The sequence below is a fragment of the Hevea brasiliensis genome, chromosome 1 (assembly GCF_030052815.1).
Source record: "Hevea brasiliensis isolate MT/VB/25A 57/8 chromosome 1, ASM3005281v1, whole genome shotgun sequence".
Taxonomy (NCBI): Eukaryota; Viridiplantae; Streptophyta; class Magnoliopsida; order Malpighiales; family Euphorbiaceae; genus Hevea; species Hevea brasiliensis.
In genome coordinates this window covers 97,762,735-97,773,226 of record NC_079493.1, presented here as the reverse complement: position 1 = coordinate 97,773,226, position 10,492 = coordinate 97,762,735, and the positions used below count along the sequence as shown (strand labels likewise).

The 10,492-nt window shown below is 32.1% G+C and overlaps 1 pseudogene; it reads left to right on the top strand.

The window, feature by feature from the left end:
- The first annotated feature begins 3,866 nt into the window (after positions 1–3,866).
- LOC110663287 (60S ribosomal protein L11-like) lies at positions 3,867–4,401 on the top strand (annotated as a pseudogene).
- The last annotated feature ends 6,091 nt before the right edge of the window (positions 4,402–10,492 follow it).

The following is a 10,492-nucleotide window of genomic DNA, read 5'->3' as shown; positions in this document are numbered from 1 at the left end:
AAATGGACAATAATATTATTTATTCTATAAAATATAGTGGACAGTGACGTGTGAATTAAAATTTAAAGACAACTTATTGCATCTAAGAAAGATAATATAAAAGGAGAAAAAAAAAAAAGAAAAAAAAAACCATGGACAAATAAAGCATCTTCAGATATTGCTTATTAAGTGCATTATCTTTAAGCCTTGAATTTTTCATTGAGGACTAAATAAGTTTAAAACAACTTTTTAGTCTAAATAAACTCACAATTATTCATTTGAGGCCAAATTTATCTCGTCACTGTCAAAGATGAGGCGTTTGTAACATACGTGCAAAAAAGAATAAAAAGCTCTTAAATTTAATAGTATAGTAATTAAAAAATAATGAATATTATATAAATATGGATAACCAAAAGAAAATGGAGGAATTTCAAATCAGAGGAATGTCCCAACCCTAACAAATACCCAGTTTCATGCTCTACAACTGACTCTAGATCCACGCTAACACTATCGAAGAGATGAGATGCTAAAATTGCTGGATACCACCCAGTTCTCTTCACCGTCTGGCTTTAGAGAACCATCAACTTTCAAGATAAGTAAGGTCCTTGTTGCATGTCTTTGTGGAAGTAACATTTACCCGCCTCAAATGGTCTACCAGTTCTTCCCCTACGAGGATAAGTGTACTCTGTATACCGTCCAAGAATTGGGCGGACATACATTGGACCCTTATCAGGCTCTCCCAAATCACTATAGACAGCATAATCATAAAAACAATCTGATTCCTAAAGCTCTCATTTTCCATCTCCTCTCAAGTTCTCCAATTCTTCCTCCCTGTATTTGCACAGTAGCATTAATGTCTCTTGTAGCATGTATGTATACAATCACCAAAAACTCATTATCAACTCAGCAAGCTTCTGTCTTAGCTAGCTAAATTACACTATCATCAATATATTATGATGGTAACTTACCTTGTTTGCGAAGAAATTCAATCTTTCTTGTGGCGTTTGGCAAAGTAAACCCAAGAGTTGTAAAAAAATAGATTCGACCTTGGCCAGGAACATCTTAAATGGTAAGAGTTTTCAGTTCTTGTCTCCAACGAAAAGTGGAATTGAACGAATTCTTCATCATAATTCAAAAGAAATTGCAAGACAGATGAAACAGAAGAATGCATTAATTGTAGGTTTGTGGCATAATTAATTCTCCTGCTTGGCGGGAGAAAGCATGGGCTGAAGTCCCAAAGCCCGATCCTCATAAATCAGCTTGTTAATAAACTTTTGCTTCTCATAACTTCTGAAGATAAAAACAAAATAAAATAAAATAAAATAAAAATCATACTGCTCCAAGAAGATATGATTTTACATAATTTTTAGTGTCACATATCAACTAGAAAGACATTGAAACCTACCAAATGTGTCATATATTTTGATGGGGATTCGTGCATCAAGCCATCAACAAAGTTTAAAAGCGCCAAACTCTGGTATAATCGTGATCAAGCATATCCTCGTAACTTCTAGAGTTGAAAACCGCCATGTTCTTGGTTCTATGATATATGGCATATAGAATACCCTAGAAGAAACTTGCATATTACACTGGAGGAGATAAAGCAACTTTTTGTCTTTTTATTTATACAGCTGCTAAATTGCAAGTTCTGTTCCCATTCTGATTGTAGAAGACCAAATTTGTAAGTTTAATTGTGAAACAGATAGATCAGAGCCCTATCATGTCATGTATTATAGGTCAGAGCCCTATCATGGGAATTTTTACCAAAAAGGTGTAATCAAAAATAAATTATACAAAAAAAATATGAGTTTGAGAATAGTTATAAAAAAGGAATGAATTATGCTGAGTTGGACGGGATGAGTGCGGGACACTAACTATAATAGCGTTTTTAAAATCCGGATGCTATTTATAATAACATCCGCATCAAAAATTTTAAAGGAAAGCTGGACGCTATTCAAAATAGCGTATGACTTTCCTTTAAATAATAATTAATTAATTAAAAAAAATTTAAACCTTGGACGCTACTTGTCCAACATTTTTTAAAATTTTTAATTATTTTATTTTATATTTTAAATAAAATATAAATATTATTTTAATAAATAAAATCATAATATTTAATATTATATATTATAATAAATTTATTATAAATATTATTTTTTTAATTTAAAATTAAATTAAAATTAAAAAATAAATAATTAAAAAGGTTTAAGAAAAATTAAAAGCTACTATAAATAACGTCTAACTTTTTTATTATTATTTTATTTTATTAAATTTTAATTTTTTATTTTATTAAATTTTAATTTAATTTTAAATTAAAAATAATATTTATAATAAAAATATTATAATATATAATATTAAATATTATAATTTTATTTATTAAAATATAATATAAAATAATTAAAAATTTAAAAAAAATTGACGCTACTATAAATAGCCTCCAACCTTTAAATTTTTTTAATTATTTATTTTTTTAATTTTAATTTTTTATTTTATTAAATTTTAATTTAATTTTAAATTAAAAAATAATATTTATAATAAAAATATTATAATATATAATATTAAATATTATGATTTTATTTATTAAAATAATATTTATATTTTATTTAAAATATAAAATAAAATAATTAAAAATTTAAAAAAAAGTTGGACGTCAAGCTTTTCTTAAATATTTTTAATTATTTATTTTTTAATTTTAATTTTTTATTTTATTAAATTTTAATTTAATTTTAAATTAAAAAATAATATTTATAATAAAAATATTATAATATATAATATTAAATATTATGATTTTATTTATTAAAATAATATTTATATTTTATTTAAAATATAAAATAAAATAATTAAAATTTTTAAAAGAAGTTGGGCACTATTTTGAATAGCGTCCAACTTTCCTTTAAAATTTTTTATACGAACGCTATTATAGCGTTCGGCCTTTAAAAACGCTATTATAGTTAGTGTCCCGCACTCATCTCATCCAACTCAGCATAATTCACCCATTTTTTTATAATTACTCTCAAATTTACATTTTTTTGGTATAATTTGTTTTTTATTACAATTTTTTTGATAAAAATCCCCCTATCATGTCACATATTAGTAACAACATATGTACAATACAAGAGTTTAAGATGAACTCAACGTAATTAGGTTGTTACAAGACTTCAAAAACAAGTTGTTATACAAATGAGATTGCAAGATATGCAAGACCTTATCCTAATCAAATCGAAGATACATGCAAAAGATATTATCCAAAAAAATAAGAGTTGAAAAACTCCATAGGAATCATCAAAACGGGTGCCTTTTTTAATTTTAATAATAATAATCTCCAAATTTATTAATAATTACTGCAAACGTCACTAAGTAATAATATTTTCGAGACCACAGAACTATGGGAAGCAAGTTTGGGATTCCATATCTACTTATATTTTTAGATCATATTTGCCAAAGTTTTTGTATTCTATAGAAGCAATCTAAGATAAGTTTTTGTATTCTATAGAAGCAATCTAAGATAATAGGTGTTGAAAGAATTTGTCTCCATGAAGGTCATTGGTATCACTATTGACCAGCAATGTGGAAGGGTAAGGTAGTGTTAAATGTTGTCCACTTGCCAGAGATCATGGTGGTAAAGCTATTGACTGTATCCATGTTGTTGTATCTTAGTTGTACAAGCATGTTAATAGATTGTTAAGAGCTCACCAATGATATTGAGATTGAAATTTTGTTGGTAGGTTTTGAAATATTGCTTTCTATTACAATTCACAAAGAGAATAAAAATGAAGAGAAGAGGGTTGGGATTTTTTTTTTTCCTCTCTCTCATCAATTCTTATAACAGGTAGCTCACTGTAGCCTCACTCCATTTCTGTGTCGAAGCTGGCCTCTAAATTGTGATAATGGCTTCGAAGAATAAGCTTTCAAGCCCAATGAGGGAAATCAAGGTGCAAAAACCCATAGTTTAACATCTTTGTCGATGAAAGCACTAATAATCTCACTCGTCCAACCAAGGTGGTTAAGCAACTCAACAATCAAACCCTAGTCTTCTCTAAGGCTAGGTATGTCGTTAGATCTTTTGAGAACAGGCATAATGAAAAGATTGTTTATTATCTGACCAATGTATTTGCTTGAAAATGGGGTAAAGGTGAAGGATTACAAACTTTTAAGAAGGAACTTCAATGACACTAGTTGTTTTGGATTTGGTATCCAGGAGCACATTGATCTTGGCATCAAGTATGACCTATAAATTGGATTTATATTGTGGATTTCTATATTGTTCTCAAGCTCCCAAGATACTATGTGGGTCATCGCCTAAGATGCAAGTTATAGGTTAGAATTCATCATAGGGTGACAAAGTGGTTTTAGATGAACTATGAAGGTGTCATCCTCAGGCCCAAACCATGGATGTTTGTATGTCCATTAATCAAGTGCTAGCACATTATGAAAATTGGGTTCAATTTGACTAAAATTTTAATACAAGGAATTTGATTCATTAATTAAAAGTTAAAAGGTTCACTTAATATAAATAAAAATTAAGAGCTAAATTAACTATAGTGTTAAATTTTAATGGTCCATTTGAGCCTTTAGCAATAACATAATTATATTAATATCATGTCCAAAACATGTTAAACTTCTTTAACAATAGAGGAAAAAAACTATAATTGCCTACCATTATGGCCTACACTATTGAAAAGAGAATAAATTACTATTTAGTCTCTCAATTATGTTAAACTTAATAACTTCACCGTCATAATTTTAAAAATATATGATTTAGAACATCACATTTGATTTCATTGATTGTTTAGTACCTCCATTTATCTTTGTCAATTTAACCATTATTAGGGGACTAAAAGGTGATAAATGAGAGGCAAAAGATTTAATGATGATAAAAATTCAAGTAGGAAAATGTTTATAATGGTAAAAACTTAAGAGCAAAAGTGTGTAATTAATTGCAAAAGTGTATGGGTAACGTCCTAAACCAGGGGTCGTTACCGGCGCTAGGGATCTGGTCAGCTTAATGACGTCGAAACTCGCATCAAGCCTAAAGCCTATAAAACATACACACATTCCTGTACCTCACATTTTAAGCATACCCCAAACTATTACACTTTAATTTTTTTCATCCACACATACATCTTTAACATAAAAATTGTTCATAATTTGAACCTCAGCATACATAAGTTCTAAAGTGTAATGGTTCAACATGCATACTCCCAAGAAGGGTTAACATACCGTATACATCACATACTTAAAAATATTATATAACTCCAAATTTCTTAAATTACTAGCATAGTACTATCCATTCACAGTTTACATGTTCATCTACCCACACATCATACATAAAAGAAAAGACTAAAACTACCCCTGATGCTCTCTCTTCAAAGAAATCTTCTAGTCCACCAAACCTGCATTTGGGGTTAGGGGAATGGGGTAAGCTTACACAAGCTCAATGAGTAAACTAACCAATATTAATTATATCATTCATTCACACATATGTAATGCATCATTCACATGAGTTTTCACATCCAGTAACTCCCCAAACTGTTACTTAAAACGTGACCTGTGTCATACACCCTGGGGCAATTTACAGATCTCTCCTAAGGCATCATAAAGATCTCCTCATGGAATTTACTTATGGATCCATAATACACATAACGTAACATAGCCATAAACATAGGGGGAGTCAGTGGGTCATCCAACATCCATCAGTGCACCAACAATAAATTATGCAATTATGCAACATCTTCATGTTCTAGATGTATCCATCCTAAATAAATATGATATGATGCATGAGGATGATAATTAATTACCTATAAATAGTTTTCATTTTATTAAGGTTAAAGTTACTCAACTCTTAAAGCCTATCAACCACCTTACTCGAACGGTAGCTATCCTCGGATCCTTAACCTTCCGAGTCCCTCCTATAAAATCTAATTCTAAAGTTTTATACAAGGTTCTAAAACTCTATAAATATCTTATTCTAGGCCCTTAGAAACCATGAAATCATGTTTTGAAACTTTTGAAAAGAAGGGAGAAAAAGTCAGGCAGAACCCACTTCGGCTGCTAAAGTCTTGAACTTTGACTATTGAAGTATTAGGCTTTGGACGACACTTTTATCCAGTGCTAACTTCGACTATCGAAGTCTTGGACTTCGATTATCGAACCTAGAAATTTTTCAGGATTTTTGAGAAACTGCATGCTTCGACTGCTAAACCTTTGGTTTTCGATCATCGAACCTTGGAATTTCCAAAATTCCCTATCGAAAACCTATATATTCCTTTTTCCAAAAACCTTAAAACTCATCCCAAAGTTCTAAAGCATAATCTAATCACAAATACACATTTCTAGGATTTAAAACAACTTGAAAACATACTTAATACCCACTTCCATTAATCAAATCTCAAATCCTAGGTTTCCCCTAAACCTAACCTAACATATCATACACATGGATTTCTTCAAATCCATCATGTGAAATTAGCCATTTAAGGCCCATAACACTTAAACATAACAATTCTAACCATAAAACATGGAACTTCAATATAAGATCACAAAATCCTAGCCCTAACATGCATAAATTTCCCAAAACTCAATATAAAAACAACTTTTCACAAAATTGAAGTTAGAGAAATCTAATCCCTCATTAACTTTCTTAGATCTACCCATTAAATCAAGAAGAAAAGAAGATTACCTCTTTTCTTAAAACTTAGAGGTTAGTGAACCACAATTTTAAAGCTTGAATATTCTCTTCCAGAAGAATCCACCTCTAGATCTTTAAAAAACTCTAGGAAATCTCTTCAAAGAGCTCCTTGTATGCCCTAGAGTTGAGAGAGAGAGGAAGTAAGAAAACCCTAAGTGCTTTTAGCAGCAAAATAAGCTTTAGCCCCTTTTTATATCCTCTGTGGAGGGACTTTCGGCTATCAAAAGTTCAACTTTTAGCTATTGGAGTCTATTCTGTCCAAAAGAGTTTTTTAGTAGAAAAAAGGGGCTTTTGCTGCCAAAACTCCTTCTGCTAGAAATACTTACTTAAAAACTTTTTGGAAATAAAACCTTTAAAACATTTTTCATTCTTAAACATATTTTGAACACATTACACATACATAAACACATTTTTCACATCTCACCCCCACTCCCTTATCAGTGAACTTTTTACTTTTTATCAAAATATTCTATCAAGCACAAATATTTTGACATTGAAAAATGGCGGGTATTACATTCTCCCTCCTTAAGAATATTCGTCCTTGAATATTAAAACAAACACATAAAAAGCAAACATAACAAACATAACATACCTAAAAAAGGTGGGGATATCATTGTATCATGGAAACACATGTTTCCCATGTGCACTCTTCCATGTTGTGACAGTTCCATAACACCTTGATCATAGTTATCTCCTTATTCCTCAACTTCCTTACTTAAGTGTCTACAATTCAAACAGGCTGTTCAACATAAGAAATATCTTTCAAAATTTCCAAGTCTGGTTCACTGATAATCTTATTTGGATCTAATACAAATTTTTCTCAACATAGAAACATGGAACTCCAAATGAATTCTCTCCATTTTTTCTGGCAAAGTTAACTTATAAGATACATTTTCAACCCTTTGTAGTATCTCATACAGTCTAATGTACCTTAGAGCTAGTTTACCTCTCTTTCCAAATCGGATGACACCCTTCATTAGAGATACCTTCAGAAGGACCATGTCCCCTTCCTGAAAAAGCACTTCTATCCTATGGAGATCTACATAACTCTTCTGTTTATTAACTATTGTCTTTAAACTTGCCCTGATTAAGGGCATGGCTTGATTGGTGACTTCCACTGACTCTGTTCCTCTAAGGCTTTTTTACTAACTCTTTCCAACATATAAGAGACCTATATTTCCTCCCATACAGAGCTTCATATGGCAGAATGATAGTTGTTGTTATATGTAAACTCTACTAGGGGAAGGTACTTCTTCCATGATCCACTAAAGTTAAGTACACACATTCTTAGGATATCCTCCAAGGTCTATATGGTTCTTTCTGGCTGTCCACCTGTCTGAGGGTGAAAAGCCGTGCTGAAGTCTAACCTGATGCCTAACTCATTTTGAAAACAATGCCAAAACCTTGATGTGATCTGTGGTCCCTTATTGAAACTATTGTTATTGAAGCTTCATATAACCTTAATATCTTTACCACGTACACCTGAGCCAACTTATTTATACAATAGTTAGCTCTAATAGGAATGAAGTGAGTAGTCTTAGTCAACCTATCCATTTACCCATATTGAGTCATGTCTGTTGGAGGCTATTGGTAACCCCACAATAAAATCCATAGCCACATTTTCCCATTTCCACTCTGGAATGGGTAGTGGGTTGAGCATTCTTGCTGACTTTTGATGCTTCAGATTCACTTTCTGATAGACCTTAAAAGCAGTCACAAACTGTGCAATCTCCTTCTTCATGGAAGGCCACCAATACACCTTTTTCAAGTCCTAATACATTTTAGTACTCTAGGGCGCACACTATACTTTGCATTATGAGCTTACTTCATAATGTCTCCCTTGAGTTGGATGTCATTTGGTACACACAACATGTTTCCATACCTTAATACTCTTTTTCCATTGAAATAGAACTCATTATTCTTATCTTTTTATATTGCTTCTGCTATTTTTACCAACTCAAGGTCTTCATGATGTTTTTCTGCTATTTTCCTTAGGTACATTAGTGTCACCCTCATTTAAGCTATCCAAGTACCCTTAGTTGATAACTCTAGTTTTAACCCTTCCCTAATTAGCTAGAGTAACTCTTTTAAGATGGGTCATCTTTGTATGGATATATGTGCCAAACTGCTAAATGATTTCCAGCTGATGGCATATGCAACAACATTTACCTTTCTTGAATGGTGCTGGATTGTACAGTCATAATCACTGAGTAATTTTACCCATCTTCTCTATCTTAGATTTAGCGTTTTCTACTTGAAAATATACTAGACTCTTGTGATCTATGAAAATCTCGCATTTTATTCCATAAAGATAATGTTTCCACATCTTTAAGGTAAAGACTATAGCCGCCATCTCTAAGTCATGAGTGAGATAATTAGCTTCATGCTTCTTTAACTATCTTAAGCATAAGCTATTACTCTTCCCTTCTGCATGAGAACACATCCCAATCCCACTCTGGAGGTATCATAGTAGACAATGAAATCTTCATTGCCTGCAGGCAGAGCTAGTACTGGTGCTGAAATCAGACACTCCTTAAGTTTCTGAAAGCTCTCCCTACATTCATCACTCCATACAAACTTCTTATTCTTCTGAGTTCACCTAGTCATTAGAGTAGCTATCTTACAGAAATTAGGTACAAATCTCTTATAACAACCAGCCAAACCTAGGAAACTCTTGATCTCCATCACTATGGTTAGCTTTGGCCAATCTGCCACTGCTTCTACCTTCTTAGGATCCACTTTGATTCCATTCTCTGACACTGTATGTCCCAAGAAGGATACACTCTTTAGCCAAAACTCACACTTAGAGAACTTGGCATATAATTGGTGCTCCCTTAACATCTAAAGAACTATTCTTAGGTGCTGTGCATACTTTTCTGAATTTCTGAAAAACACCAAGATATAATCAATAAAGATGATTACAAAGTAATCCAGATATTATCTGAATACCCTATTCATGAGATCCATAAATGTAGCTAGGCATTTGTGAGCCCTAATGGCATTATAAGAAACTCATAGTGCCCGTATTTGGTCTGAAATGCAGTTTTTGGAATATCTAACTCCTTAATCCTTAATTGGTGATATATGGACCTCAAATATATCTTTGAAAAACAACTAGCTCCAGCCAGCTAATCAAACAAATCATCAATACGGGGCAGAGGGTACTCATTCTTCATAGTTACCTTGTTTAACTACTTATATTCAATGCACAACTTCAAAGATTCATCTTTCTTCTTTACAAACAGTACTGGAGTACTCTAAGGGGAGGTACTCAGTCAAGTGAATCTCTTATCCACTAATTCCTATAGCTATTCTTTCAACTTTTTCAAATTTACAGGAGCTATCCTGTAAGGAGGAATAGATATGGGCTAAGTACCAGGCACTAGATCAATTTCAAAATTTATCTCACTCTCAGATGGTAGACTTGGTAGTTCCTCAACAAACATATATGGAAACTCTCTTGCCATAAGATCTGATTCCACTCTACTTCTGTTCTTTACAACCTCTCTAGCATGGGCTAAAAACCCTCTACATCCTTTTCGAAGCATTTTACTAGCATGCATCGTGGAAATCGTCCCCTTCACTACTGATGTCTGATCTCCCTGAAAAACTACTTCCAACCCATCCTATCCTTTGAACCTTATTACCTTATTTCCACGGTCTAAGGTGGTATAATTAGCTGAGAGCCAATCCATTCCTAGAATGACATCAAAATCCATCAATTTTAAGACTACTAGTCAGCTGGAAAACATTTATCCTCCACCATCACTGGACATACATAACAGATCATCTTTGTCACCAAAGGATCATACTTGGGCCCACTAACAA